The sequence below is a fragment of the Bos javanicus genome, chromosome 3 (assembly GCF_032452875.1).
Source record: "Bos javanicus breed banteng chromosome 3, ARS-OSU_banteng_1.0, whole genome shotgun sequence".
Classification (NCBI taxonomy): domain Eukaryota; kingdom Metazoa; phylum Chordata; class Mammalia; order Artiodactyla; family Bovidae; genus Bos; species Bos javanicus.
In genome coordinates, this window is record NC_083870.1 from 99,621,926 (window position 1) to 99,636,434 (window position 14,509).

Genomic DNA, 14,509 nt, shown 5'->3' on the forward strand with positions numbered 1-14,509 from the left:
AATATCGTTTTGCCTTTGAGTGGGAAGCCCCAGGAGAAAAACACCAACAGATGACTTGGACGGTATTACTTCAGGGGTTCAGAGATAGCCCCCACCTGTTTGGAAAGGCCCTTAGCCAGGATCTCCTAGATCTGGACCTGGGACCTAATGGGAAAATATTACAATATGTAGATGACCTACTAATCTGCTCTCCAGATGAGAAAAGTGCCCAACAACATGCAATTCAGGTTCTAAACTTCTTGGCAGAAAGGGGATATAAAGCCTCCCGTGCTAAGGTACAGATGGTCGAGACAAAGGTCACTTACCTGGGAGTTCAGATTACACACGGGTCCAGGAGGCTGTCCTCTGATCGGGTACAAGGAATCCTCCAGTTGCCCTCCCCCACGACTCAAAAACAATTGCGAGCTTTCCTGGGGCTAACTGGTTATTGTAGAATCTGGATACCCAACTATGGTCTAATTGCCCAGCCTTTATATGAAAGCTTAAAGGGATGAGATGATTCAATCCCACTGATGTGGGGAACTCCTCAAAAGGAGGCAGAGGCTACACTAAAACAGGCCTTAACTCAGGCACCTGCCTTGAGGTTGCCAGACCCAGAAAAAGCATTCCAACTTTATGTCCATGAAAGAGAGGGAATAGCCTTGGGAGTGTTAACTCAAAGGTTGGGATCTGAGCCCCAGTCTGTAGCTTACTTATTCAAGAGGCTCGATCCAACTTCCCAAGGTTGGCCCCCCTGCCTTCGAAATCTTGCAGCTATTGCAATCATGATAGAAGATGCTTTAAAACTCTCCTTTGGGGGCAAACTAAGTATTTTTACCAGCCACCAAGTAAAACAACTCCTAAATTGGAGAGGCCATTTATGGATGTCTGATCAAAGAATTCTCAGATATCAAGTAATGCTGATGGAAAATCCAGGCCTCACTATATCCCCTTGTGAGGTTCTTAACCCAGCCACCCTCCTGCCTACCCCCGAGGGCTCTCTCCCCTTTCACTCTTGTCTAGAAACCTTGGACCACTGGACAAAACCCTGAGAGGGATTGTCAGAAGATCCTCTGACCAATCCTGAGGAAATCTGGTACACTGATGGAAGCAGCTTTGTCTTGGATGGAAAAAGAAGAGCCAGGTATGCAGTAGTCTCCAATTTTGAGACCACAGAGGCTAGGCCTCTGCCACCAGGTACTTCAGCCCAATTAGCTGAACTCATAGCCCTGACTCGAGCTTTAGAGCTGGGAAAAGGAAAAAGAATATCCATTTACACTGACTCCAAGTATGCCTTTCTGGTGCTACATGCACATGCGGCTGTTTGGAAAGAAAGGGGCCACTTGACCACCCGAGGGTCCCCAATCAAATATGGTGATCAGATTCTTCAACTCTTGGAGGCAGTCCATCTGCCCACTGAGATTTCAGTCTCCCACTGCAAAAGACACCAAAAAGGGAGCAGGGAAGTGACACGAGGGAACCAAGCAGCTGATCAGGCAGCTAGGAGAGCAGCATTAAGAGACCATGACCTAATAGGGATTGCCACCTTAGTTCCACAGACTAATTTGCCAGAAACTCCTTCATATACTGAAGGTGAGACTCTTAAAGCTAAGAGCGAGGGCTTTCAAGAAGATCATATCGGGTGGTTCCAAAAGGAGGGACTCCTTTTTCTGCCTGGAAACCTCCAATGGAAGTTGGTTAACTCCTTACATGCCACTACTCATTTAGGAGAAAAGGCCTTCCAAATATTACTAGAAAGGTCCTTCAGAGGAACAGGCCTCCAAACAACTATAAGACAGGTGGTCTCCTCTTGTCCCATTTGCCAATTAAACAACCCCCAAGGAGCTCGAAGACCCCAGCTGGCCCAGCCCGTCCAACGACATGGGGCCTACCCAGGAGAGGACTGGCAGATGGACTTCACCCAGATGCCAGTTTCTCAAGGGTATAAATACCTATTAGTTATGACATATACATTCACAGGATGGATTGAAGGCTTTCCCACCCAGACTGAGAAGGCTAAGGAGGTGGTAAAAAAACTGCTCCATGAAATCATTCCAAGATTTGGTCTGCCTAGGTCATTACAAAGTGACAATGGGACATCATTTACTTCTAAGGTCACCCAAGGAGTCTCGAAAGTATCGGGCATTACTTATTATCTCCATTGTGCCTGGAGGCCTCAATCTTCAAGAAAAGTAGAAAGAGCCAATCAATTCTTAAAATCAGCGATAAAAAAGATAACCCAGGGATGGAAGGAGGCTTTACCAATAGCTCTCCTCTGCACCCACATTGCCTCTGAGGAACAGGTTGGTCTTAGTCCTTATGATATGCTATATGGGAGACCTTTTGTTTATGTCAATGACCTCTTCCTAGATCCAGAGGTTCAGACCCTCCAGTCTTATACCATGGCCATTGGGCAATTCCAACAGGATATACACTTGTGGGGTATGAACCAGGACCCAAAAGATTCTAAAGAGTCACCACTATATGCTCCAGGGACTCAAGTCCTAGCCCACATGGAAGGGCCCCTACCCTGTAATACTTTCTACCCCCACAGCAGTCAAGGTACCAGGACATGACTCCTGGATTCACTACTCACGAGTCAAGCCATAGAAGAAAACAGAAGAGGACACTCAATACACCTGTGAGCCCCTGGGAGATCTCAGACACCTATTCAGAACTACCAGTGAGTGCCTTCTAATGAACACCCCCAAAATCTGGTTTCTGGGTATAAAATTTCTCAGGATAACCCTAAAGAGCCAACACAGCTTGACAGATACTGTACTCCAAAACAGAGAGGAGATAGATCTTCTGATCCCTGAACAAGGAGGGACTTGAGCCATCCTGGCCATGTGAATTTAAAATTGACCAATGTCCCTACTAGTCCTTGTTATGCTATATTGATGATGCTTATGATTATTCCATGTACTGTCAATTGTCTAACCTGTTTTGTCTCTGCCCAGGTCAACCAGCTACAACATGCAGTGCCAGTTCAACAAAGATACAAAACTACAACTGACCACGGAAAATATCACACACCCTTGGACACTGCTATAAGGACTCTGAGGATTGAGACTAGCAAGAAGGGGAGGCCCAATACCCCTCGCCATCCCAGTTCAGCAGAAAGTAGCCAGAAAGACCTCGACGCCCCTATTCCCAAAGAATTGGGCCTCCCATCTCTTGAGGGGGGAATATTAGGTAGGTAGAATAGGGAAAAGGAGTCCAAAATGGCGGTGGCTAAAAGACAAGGAAGGTCCAAGGACCAGAGTGAAGACTTCAGGTAGAACAAACAGCACTCCTGGCTAAGCCCAATTTGCATAGGGCAGGCCCAGGTGGAGGAAAAAACATATTAAAAGGAAGAGCCAAAGTGCTTTCTCATGGACTCTCTCTCCTGCGTGTGTGCGCTCTTCCTCTCTTTCTCTCTCTCTCTCCTGCTATCTTCTAAATAAAATACAGCTGTAACACTGATTTACTTAAGAGCTGTAGCATGGTTTGTCCAAGACCCAAGAGCTGTGACGTGCCAAGGGCTTTAATGTCTGTCGCTCCAAATCTTTGTTGTGACAAGACAAAGAACCGAGGAACATACACTCGCGTGACAGTAGGAAAGTAGGATACATGTTTTGAGTAAAAAAGGATTTTTATGCATGGCTGGGCTGAGATTAGGTTAAACTTATTCAGGTAAATGGATTTTGTTATTAAAAGTAGACTGGTGCAGGACTAGATTTGGTTCCTCTATTCTAAGAGAACATGTTTACTTAGAATGCTGCTTTTGATAAGATTGTATGAACTTGTCTTTAAGTGATCTGTATTTGTTTTTAAATAGTCACAGTGACCTATGATTCTATCTGACCAAATATTTTTAAAACTTTTTGATATTTTTTATGCACTTCCTATCAAATTCTAATTAAAGTTCTTTTGACTTCAGCTAGCTTGGAGATGCTTCAGAGGGCCCCTCAGAAAAAAATTTAATATAATTTAAAACTACATATATTCATATTAAACTGGCTAGAATTGGTTGATACGTTAAATTACACAGAAGTCAGTGAATGATCAGCCTCCTCAGATTATATGTTATGAATAAATTTTATTAATACAGACATTCTAGAAACTACACATGCCCTGGTATGATGTTTTAATTTTAGTTGTTATTGTACAATGTTGTATGTCACAACTTGGATAAGCTTCTTTGTCAAGACACATTGTAATTAGATCTTTAACCACATCTTTTTAAGACCTTTATCATTCATAAACAGATAAGCTGACAATTTGCAAAACTGCCACATCTTCAAAAAGAGTCATGAAAAGGACATTTTGACAAAAACAGATTTCTGATAACTTACTGCTAAACTAGGTAAGATGTTAAAATAAGTCTAATGGAAACTCTGATTTCATAAAAATGTTAGTAAAAAGAATTAATTATACAGAACTGAGCCAACTGATGAATACAGCTATAATTTTTTGGTTTTGCCTGAAATATTACTGGCTTTTAATCTACCTAGACAGCATATTCGGAGGAGGAAATGGCAACCCACTCCAGTATTCTTGCCTGGAGAATCCTGTGCACAGAGGAGCCTGGTGGGCTGCTGTCCATGGGGTCGCATAGAGTCAGACACGACTGAAGCGACTTAGCATGCATGCATATGTTGGAGAAGGAAATGGCAACGCACTCCAGTATTTTTGCCTGGAGAATTCCAGGGATGGAGGAGCCTGGTGGGCTGCCATCTATGGGGTCACACAGAGTCGGACATGACTGAAGCGACTTAGTTATAGCTAGACAGCATATTAAAAAGCAGAGACATTACTTTGCCAACAAAGGTCCGTCTAGTCAAGGCTATGGTTTTTCCAGTAGTCATGTATGGATGTGAGAGTTGGACTATAAAGAAAGCTGAATGCCAAAGAATTGATGCTTTTGAACTGTGGTGTTGGAGAAGACTCTTGAGAGTCCCTTGGACTGCAAAGAGATCCAACCAGTCCATCCTAAAGGAGATCAGTTCCAAGTGTTCATTGAAAGGACTGATGTTGAAGTGGAAACTCCAATCCTTTGGCCACCAGATGTGTAGAACTGACTCATTGGAAAAGACCCTGATGCTGGGAAAGATTGAAGGTGGGAAGAGAAGGGAACGACAAAGGATGAGATGGTTGAATGACATCACCGACTCAATGGACATGAGTTTGAGTAAACTCTGCGAGTTGGTGGTGGACAGGGAAGCCTGGCGTGCTGCAGTCCATGGGGTCACCAAGAGTCAGACACGACTGAGCAACTGAACTAAACTGAACTGAATCTGTGCTTTTCCAGATATAAGGAAATCTTTCCCCCTAAATACAGTTAGGGCATAGTCAGAAAGTTAAATTAATAGATGAGGATCAGAACTGGAGCTAAAAGCCTAAGTCTAATTACAAATTAGAAAACAACAAGGTTAAAGGAGTTCATCAAGTTCAAATAATTGTAGATAAAGAAGAGAACTGTGCTATTTTCAAAAGATTCTAATATTCCTTGTCCAAGGCTGATCAGTTCTGTTCCACAACCACCCTTCATCTTCCCTGTTTGGTAGGAAGTAGACAAGAGTGGTTTTTGCCCCTTTCCCACAAGATTGTGGAGTGGACATTGACAGTGGGGAATTGCAATAGGGAATAACAAATCTGACTCCATACTAGTTCTGTTTCTTTTATTTTAACCTTTGCATTCTGTTGCTTTTGCTACAAATTAATCACTCAAATGATGTTGCCTATCCTTTAAACTATACATATTGGCCTGTCTCAGGGACCCCTGCCCCCATGCTTGAATGTTAAACTAAAACACTTTTTTCAGCCCACAGGAAACATCCTGACCTATCCCACTTGTGAACGTTTGCAGGAAAGAAGAAATTAATATATCCCCCAAACCAGGAGATATTTGCAATAACTTAGCTTGGTGGGCTGTGGTCCATTGGCTCGCAAAGAGTCAGACATGACTGAGTGACTTCACTTTCACTTTTCACTTTCATGCATTGGAGAAGGAAATGGCAACCCACTTCAGTGTTCTTGCCTGGAGAATCCCAGGGACGGGGGAGCCTGATGGGCTGCCATCTGTGGGGTCACAGAGTCGGATACGACTGAAGTGACTTAGAAGAAGAATGACTGATATTGCCTGTTTTACAAATTTGTTGTTTCTTGCATTAACAAACGTATAACTGAGCCTCTGATAAAATGATGATACATCGTTCCATATGAGATTAATGACAGTGTAACTCTAGATATGGGAAGAAGCAACAAGAGGGAATATTTTCCTGGACCATAAGAGACTAGTAAGACAGGTGGTCCAGAGACTTTAGGCTATTGTTTTCCCTGGTGGCTCAGAGGTTAAAGCGTCTGCCTCCAATGTGGGAGACCCAAGTTCAATCCCTGGGTCGGGAAGATCCCCTGGAGAAGGAAATGGTAACCCACTCCAGTGTTCTTGCCTTGGAGAATCCCATGGACAGAGGAGACTGGCAGGCTACAGTACACAGGGTCCCAAAGAGTTGGACACGACTGAGTGACTTCACTTCACTTCACTTAACAAGGCTTAGTTCAGTGAGAGCACATTGAGTGGCCTCAGTGAAATCTTTGCCAGACTTGGGAATGAGCATTCCTAGTACCATGGGATGAAGTGGTCATGAAATGCTCTCAAAGCCATGGTCAAATTTATGATCATGAAGGGGTCCTGCTGACTAAAAATTAGCATTTTTCCATCTACCTCTCCACTGTAGCTGCTGGCCTTTAACACCCCCTAAAAGGAGTTCAGGTTGGAGATCAGGAAGGAGGCACTCTATACTCTGGGAAAAGGTAGCAGAACAGGTCTTCAGATACATATTTTCAGATTTTATGAGCCCAAATTCTTGCATCTTCTCATATCTAGAAAAGCACTAAAACCACTAATGGTGACACCTGTGTTAGCCACTGAGGAGAGCAATACATTGGGAAGTAAAAATGTAATAGCTATGTCAGATTCAGATGTCACTGCTGCTGCTGCTGCTAAGTTGCTTCAGTCGTGTTCGACTCTGTTCGACCCCATAGATGGCAGCCCACCAGGCTCCCCCGTCCCTGGGATTCTCCAGGCAAGAACACTGGAGTGGGTTGCCATTTCCTTCTCCAATGCGTGAAAGTGAAGTCGCTTAGTCGTGCCCAGCTCCACAACCCCATGGACTGCAGCCCACCAGGCTCCTTGGTCTAGCCTACCTCAAAGCAGCATCTGCTGGAATTCTAACTAAGCAGGACTGGGACAGGCCTTTCCTCCACATCCTCTGCTTTACCTCCTCTCTGAAGAACCTAGATAACAGTATTAGAAACACATTTCCTGGGTTGTTTTACAGATATGGAACCCACCCCACATGCACACACATCAAATGGAAGGTATTAACTACTTGATGACCATGAGAATATAGGCCCAGGCCTCCCAGAGCCTAAGGACTGACAAGGTTAACCTCTGTGACTCCACCCTATTCCCTCACCATCAGCCAATCAGAGAATTGTGCATGAGCTGATCACATACTCTGCGACCCCCTCCCTCACCTGGCTTTTAAAAATGGTGTGCTGAAACCCTTCAGGGAGCTTGAGGCTTTTTAGGGCATGTCTCCTTGCATGGCCCTGCAATAAACCTTTCTCTGCTCCAAACTTTGAGTTTCAGTTTGTTTGGGTCACTGTGCATTGCACACATGAACTTGTACTGCTGCTGCTGCTGCAAAGTTGCTTCAGTAGTGTCCAATTCTGTGCAACCCCACAGATGGCAAATTAGTAAAGAAATGAACTCTCAACCCTGAATTTCATATCTCTGGGGATAAGAAAGAGATTTATTTCCTTCCACATGATAGTTTTATTCCCTACTTTCAGGGATACAGAGAGAGCCAAAATGTCCTCCTTGCATACAGACTGTTTCTTAAATAGCTTTAATTTAAAATAATCAATATGCAATTGAGGCATATTCTGGGGGTGGGGGGACCTTCCCTGAACCCTAACATAACCAATGAAGAATGAGGGGTAGTGGATAAATGAGTACTCTCCCCTCCCATACCCCAGGTAAGCAGTACTGAGGTATATTCTAAACAGGTCCTCAGAGGGTCCCCCAGCAGGACTGAGCCCTCTTGCCTCCAGTGGTAAACAGCTCAATAACACACCTCAGACTGGCTTTGCCTTCTCTCCTGGTCACTCTTCCCAGCCACCCACCCCTCCTATTTTCTGGGATGAATGATCTGCTTTCCCTTTGAGGGAGACCCAAATTAAGACATAGAGCTATGTGACTCACGGTTATATGATTAAGTGCATGGGAAGAGCTGAGGTGACAGATGTCAGAAGGCAGGGGGTGGGGCCTACACATTAATGCTATTTTATTGCCCTGATTAGGTCAAATGGACCCTGAGTCAATGGTCAGCTCTACCAGCCCGGTCCTGGAGAGTCAGAAACTTGGAAACCCTCTGTAAATGCCCAGTTTCCCAGGTATAAAGAAAGGGGATATAGGGGTTTCTCAATTGCTTCAGAATGTGTAGGGGAAAGGGTGTATTTGGCACATCAGAGAAAATTTCATCTGACATTTCAAAAAGACCTATTTCCTTGTCTCTCATCCCCCCTCCTTCCTTCTCTTCTTTCCTCCTTTTCCTTTCTCTCTCCCACCAGGGATGATGACTCAGCACTTTTCCTCTGGGGACAGCTAGAGCTATTGGCAAACAGGGTTTCTGTTCCCCTCTAGAGGAACCCAGGAAGGAGGGCATGTTTCCCCATGAGGGTGAGTCTTACAGCTCTCCCCTCAGGCCCTGTCCAGCTCCACCCCATGTGATATCTCCCAGATATAAGTTTCCAGCAGCTTCTGCCCTTAGAGATCTGTCTGGGGCAGCCAAACCCCGACCCTGGTGTTCAAACCATATTCTGGCTAAGCTTTGCCTGGCCCTCTCTAATTCCTCATCAAACATAATAGCTGTCTGGAACAAACAAGAGCACCAGTTAAGAGCATCGTCTTGGGTTTCTGATTGTTCTTAGGTACACATCCAACCCTAAACAAGTTCCTTGACCTCTTTAAATCTCAGGTTGCTAACCTGTGAAACAGTGGTTATAATAGTAGCCGCCTCATAAGGTTTGTGAAGGATTAAGTGAGTAGCACAGAAATTCTCTGGTAGCACAATGGATAAGAATTTACCTGCCAATGCAGGGGACACAGGCTTGATCCCTGGTCTGGGAAGATTCCCCATGTGGTGGAGCAACTGAGCCCTGTGCTACTCTTTGCAGGCCTGTAAATGTGGAGCTTCCCTTTCTGCCCCCAATTTCTATGAATTTTAATCTCAGTGAGATATGGGGCCAGAAATTTTTTGGTCTTAATAAAATGCCAAGGCTGCAACAAATATGTTCAGAACTACAGACTTTGAAAAGATTTTCCTGAGTATAATCTCTACTGATTCTCACAAAACCTTGTGAGCTCATTAAAGAAGGAAACCTAATATTTGTCTCAGTAGCCACTGAGATAGAGAGGTAATACATGGAAAAATAAACCAAATCCAAGAAGGGAAGGCTTAATATTTCAAAATGGCACTTCTTAAAGCAATCTATAACTCTAATGCTATTCCAAACAAATCTCAACAGGAATTTCCATAGCACTTAATGAATTGATCCTAAAATTTTTACAGAAAAATAGAGAGCCAAGTATAGCCAGAGGAATTTGAAAAAGAATAAGAGTAGATTTACCCCCATAAGATATCAAGACATTTTATGGGTCTAGTAATATTTTTTAAATGTACTCATACAATGGAACAGAAAAACTAAGAATTATATCAAAATATCATAAATGACAAAGTAGTATTACAAGTCAGTAAAGGTAAATGAAACACTCAGTAGATGGTTCTGTTACTACTGACTGTCCACAAAGAAACAGGGAAATTAGGTCTCTATCCTATATCATATACAAAAATTCCAAGTGGTTCAAAGACATGAAACTTAAGTCTTTAAAAATATGTCAAAACTTTTAAAAGATTATCAAATTATAAAGTCTTGATAAGTAATACATTTGACCACATTAAAAAGTGGGAAATTAAACATTAAAATTTGAAGTTTGTGCATAGAAAAGATATAAAGAGCAAAATTAAATGATTACAGACTGAATCACATATTTACAAAGCATGTACTAGCAACAAATTAATTTTCCAAATACATAAAGATCTACAAATAATAAATGAAACACAAACAACCTAAGGGTAATTGACAAAAGATACAAACAGGCAATTCATAAAAGAAACCTCAGTGGCCAAAAGCATGGGGAAATGTTCAAACTCATTAGAAATCAGGGAAATGAAAATTTAATCTACAATTAGATTTTAGTTCATATGAAACAAATTAGCAAAAATTTTCAAGTTTGATAGTACCAGGCATGTAAGGAAATGGAAACCCTCATATATTTCTAGCAAGAAAGTAAGTATGAGAGCAATGTGACAGTGCTTGGTAAAGTTGCAGAAGTGCAAACCTCACCACCAGGCAATTCTTTGGGCATATAACCAATTTCCACACTCATGCTTGGAGACCAGGAAAGCAAGTTTAGAGTGGTAAAAAAGTAGAAACATTCCAACTTTCCCTTGGTAAGAAAATGGATACCTAAACTGAATAATTCATACCATGAATAACCATACAACTGAGTAAGCCAGGTCTACATATATCAATATGAATGAATCTCAAAAACAAAGCTGGAAGGGGGTGGAGAAGTTGAAAAAGCAAGTAAACACTTATGTAAAATTTTAATGCAAAAATCCATACTATGTATTCAGTTTAGTTCAGTTCACTTCAGTCGCTCAGTCATGTCCGACTCTTTGCGACCCCATGAATCACAGCACACGAGGACTCTCTGTCCATCACCAACTCCCGGAGTTCACTCAAACTCATGTCCATTGAGCCGGTGATTCCACCCAGCCATCTCATCTTCTGTCATCCCCTTCTCCTCCTGCCCCCAATCCCTCCCAGCATCAGGGTCTTGTCCAATGAGTCAACTCTTCGCATGAGGTGGCCAAAGTATTGGAGTTCCATCTTTAGCATCAGTCCTTCCAATGAACACCCAGGACTGATCTCCTTTAGAATGGACTGGTTGGATCTCCTTGCAGTCCAAGGGACTCTCAAGAGCCTTCTCCAACACCACAGTTCAAAAGCATCAATTCTTCGGTGCTCAGCTTTCTTCACAGTCCAACTCTCACATCCATTCATGACCACTGGAAAAACCATAACCTTGACTACACGGACCTTTGTTGGCAGAGTAGTGTCATTGCTTTTTAATATGCTATCTAGGTTGGTCATAACTTCCCTTCCAAGGAGTAAGCGTCTTTTAATTTCATGGCTGCAAGCACCATCTGCAGTGATTTTGGAGCCCAGAAAAATAAAGTCTGTCACTGTTTCCACTGTTTCCCCATCTATTTCCCATGAAGTGATGGGACCAGATGCCATGATCTTAGTTTTCTTGAGCTTCAGGCCAACTTTTTCACTCTCCTCTTTCACTTTCATCAAGAGGCTTTTTAGTTCCTCTTCACTTTCTGCCAGAAGGGTGGTGTCATCTGTATATGTGAGGTTATTGATAGTTCTCCTGGAAATGTTGATTCCAGCTTGTGCTTCTTCCAGCCCAGCGTTTCTCATGATGTACTCTGCATAGAAGTTAAAAAGCAGGGTGACAATATACAGCCTTGACATACTCCTTTTCCTATTTGGAACCAGTCTGTTGTTCCATGTCCAGTTCTAACTGTTGCTTCCTGACCTGCATACAGGTTTCTCAAGAGGCAGATTAGGTGGTCTGGTATTCCCATCTCTTTCAGAATTTTCCACAGTTTATTGTGATCCACACACTCAAAGGCTTTGGCATAGTCAATAAAGCAGAAATAGATGTTTTTCTGGAACACTCTTGCTCTTTCGATAATCCAGAGGGTGTTGGCAATTTGATCTCTGGTTCCTCTGCCTTTTCTAAATCCAGCTTGAACATCTGGAACTTCACAGTTCCCATATTGCTGAAGCCTGGCTTGGAGAATTTTGAGCATTACTTTACTAGCGTGTGAGATGAGTGCAATTGTGTGGTAGTTTGAGCATTCTTTGGCATTGCCTTTCTTTGGGACTGGAATGAAAACTGACCTTTTCCAGTCCTGTGGCCACTGCTGAGTTTTCCAAATTTGCTGGCATATTGAGTGCAGCACTTTCACAGCATCATCTTTCAGGATTTGAAATAGCTCAACTGGAATTCCATCACCTCCTCTAGCTTTGTTTGTAGTGATGCTTTCTAAGGCCCACTTGACTTCACATTCCAGAATGTCTGGCTCTAGGTGAGTGACACCACCATCGTGATTATCTTGGTTGTGAAGATCTTTTTTGTACAGTTCTTCTGTATATTCTTGCCACCTCTTCTTAATATCTTCTGCATCTGTTAGGTCCATACCATTTTTGTCCTTTATCGAGCCCATCTTTGCATGAAATGTTCCCTTGGTGTCTCTAATTTTCTTGAGGAGATCTCTAGTCTTTCCCATTCTGTTGTTTTCCTCTATTTCTTTGCATTGATCGCTGTTACACACATACAGTTTTTAAGTATAATACATATGGAAACATGTTGATTTAAGGTTAGACTTTGTGGAGAGAGCAAAGGAAGAGGAATGATCAGGGTAGAATTTAAGAACTATGCCAAAGCCTTTGACTGTGTGGATCACAATAAATTGCGGAAAATTCTGAAAGAGATGGAAATACCAGACCACCTGATCTTCCTCTTAAGAAACCTATATGCAGGTCAGGAAACAATAGTTAGAACTGGACATGGAACAGCAGACTGGTTCCAAATAGGAAAAGGAGTACGTCAAGGCTGTATATTGTCACCCTGCTTATTTAACTTCTATGCAGAGTACATCATGAGAAATGCTGGGCTGGAAGAAGCACAAGCTGGAATTAAGATTGCCAAGAGAAATACCAATAACCTCAGATATGCAGATGACACCACCCTTATGGCAGAAAGTGAAGAAGAACTAAAGAGCCTCTTGATGAAAGTGAAAGAGGAGAGTGAAAAAGTTGGCTTAAAGTTTAACATTCAGACAACTAAGATCATGGCATCTGGTCCCATCACTTCATGGGAAATAGATGGGGAAACAGTATCACACTTTATTTTTCTGGGCTCCAAAATCACTGCGGATGGTGATTGCAGTCATGAAATTAAAAGACGCTTACTCCTTGGAAGGGAAGTTATGACCAACCTAGATAGCATATTAAAAAGCAATTACTCTGCCAACAAAGGTCCGTGTAGTCAAGGCTATGGTTTTTCCAGTGGTCATGTATGGATGTGAGAGTTGGACTGTGAAGAAAGCTGAGCACCGAAGAATTGATGCTTTTGAACTGTGGTGTTGGAGAAGACTCCTGAGAGTCCCTTGGACTGCAAGGAGATCCAACCAGTCCATTCTAAAGGAGACCAGTCCTGGGTGTTCACTGGAAGGACTGATGCTGAGGCTGAAACTCCAGTACTTTGGCCACGTCATGAGAAGAGTTGACTCATTGGACAACACCCTGATGCTGGAAGGGATTGGGGGCAGGAGGAGAAGGGAACGACAGAGGATGAGATGGCTGGATGGCATCACCGACTCAATGCACATGAGTTTGGGTGAACTCTGGGAGTTGGTGATGGACAGGGAGGCCTAGCGTGCTGCAGTTCATGGGGTCACAAAGAGTAGGACACGACAGCCACTGAACCAAGCTGAACTGAACTGAGCATTTAATTGCTTTTAAAGAAGAAAGAGGCATCTGAAACAAATATGGCAAATATTCACATCTGTTTGATCTTGGAGGTAGGTTTATAGGCTTCTATTAGAATATTTTTATATTTTCAGTGTGTTTGGAATCTTGTCTCATAATGTAAAAGTTCAATTTGAGACATCACCTTGGTACAGGCATGTGTACCCTAGATCTATTATGGGAATTAGAGTTGTGTGGGGCACAGCCTCAGATGGGACCTGATGCTGTGACAGGTGTCAGCAGCAGCCATGGCAGGGCAGTGAGGCAGTGGTAGCTATGATGCTCTGAGTTTCTGGTGGTAGCTATGATGTCCTCCTGACTTCAAGGAGACCCCTCTGTGCTAAATACAAACCAGAAGTAGTCATTTGACCCCAGAAAACTCCTGGGGATTTCCTGAGATGGTCATAGTAACAGGAACATCAGGGAGAAGCAAAAGGCATTCTCAGAGACTGGGGAGATGGGCAATCCAGCCATTTCACTGGAATATTAAAAAGGAATAAAGAAAGTAGTCCACTTCCATGCTTTTTGAATGGAAGGTGATAGAAGATTCCATTCTCTCTTCGGGGCCACAGGCTGAGTACTTTCTCTTACTGAGATGACCCAGAGAGTCCTGGAAGTAGAGCCCAGAGTCCTGGTTCCCAGCTGACCTAGCTCCCAGCTGCCAGCTGAGCAAATTCCCAGCATCCCACAGCCCCCAGCATCATAGAAGTTTCCAATTTGGCAGTGAGGTGGGATTGTTGCCTAGAGTTACCAGAGACAGTGTTGAGAAATGAAAACCATTCCCTCTGCCGTGAAGCCTCTAAAGTTC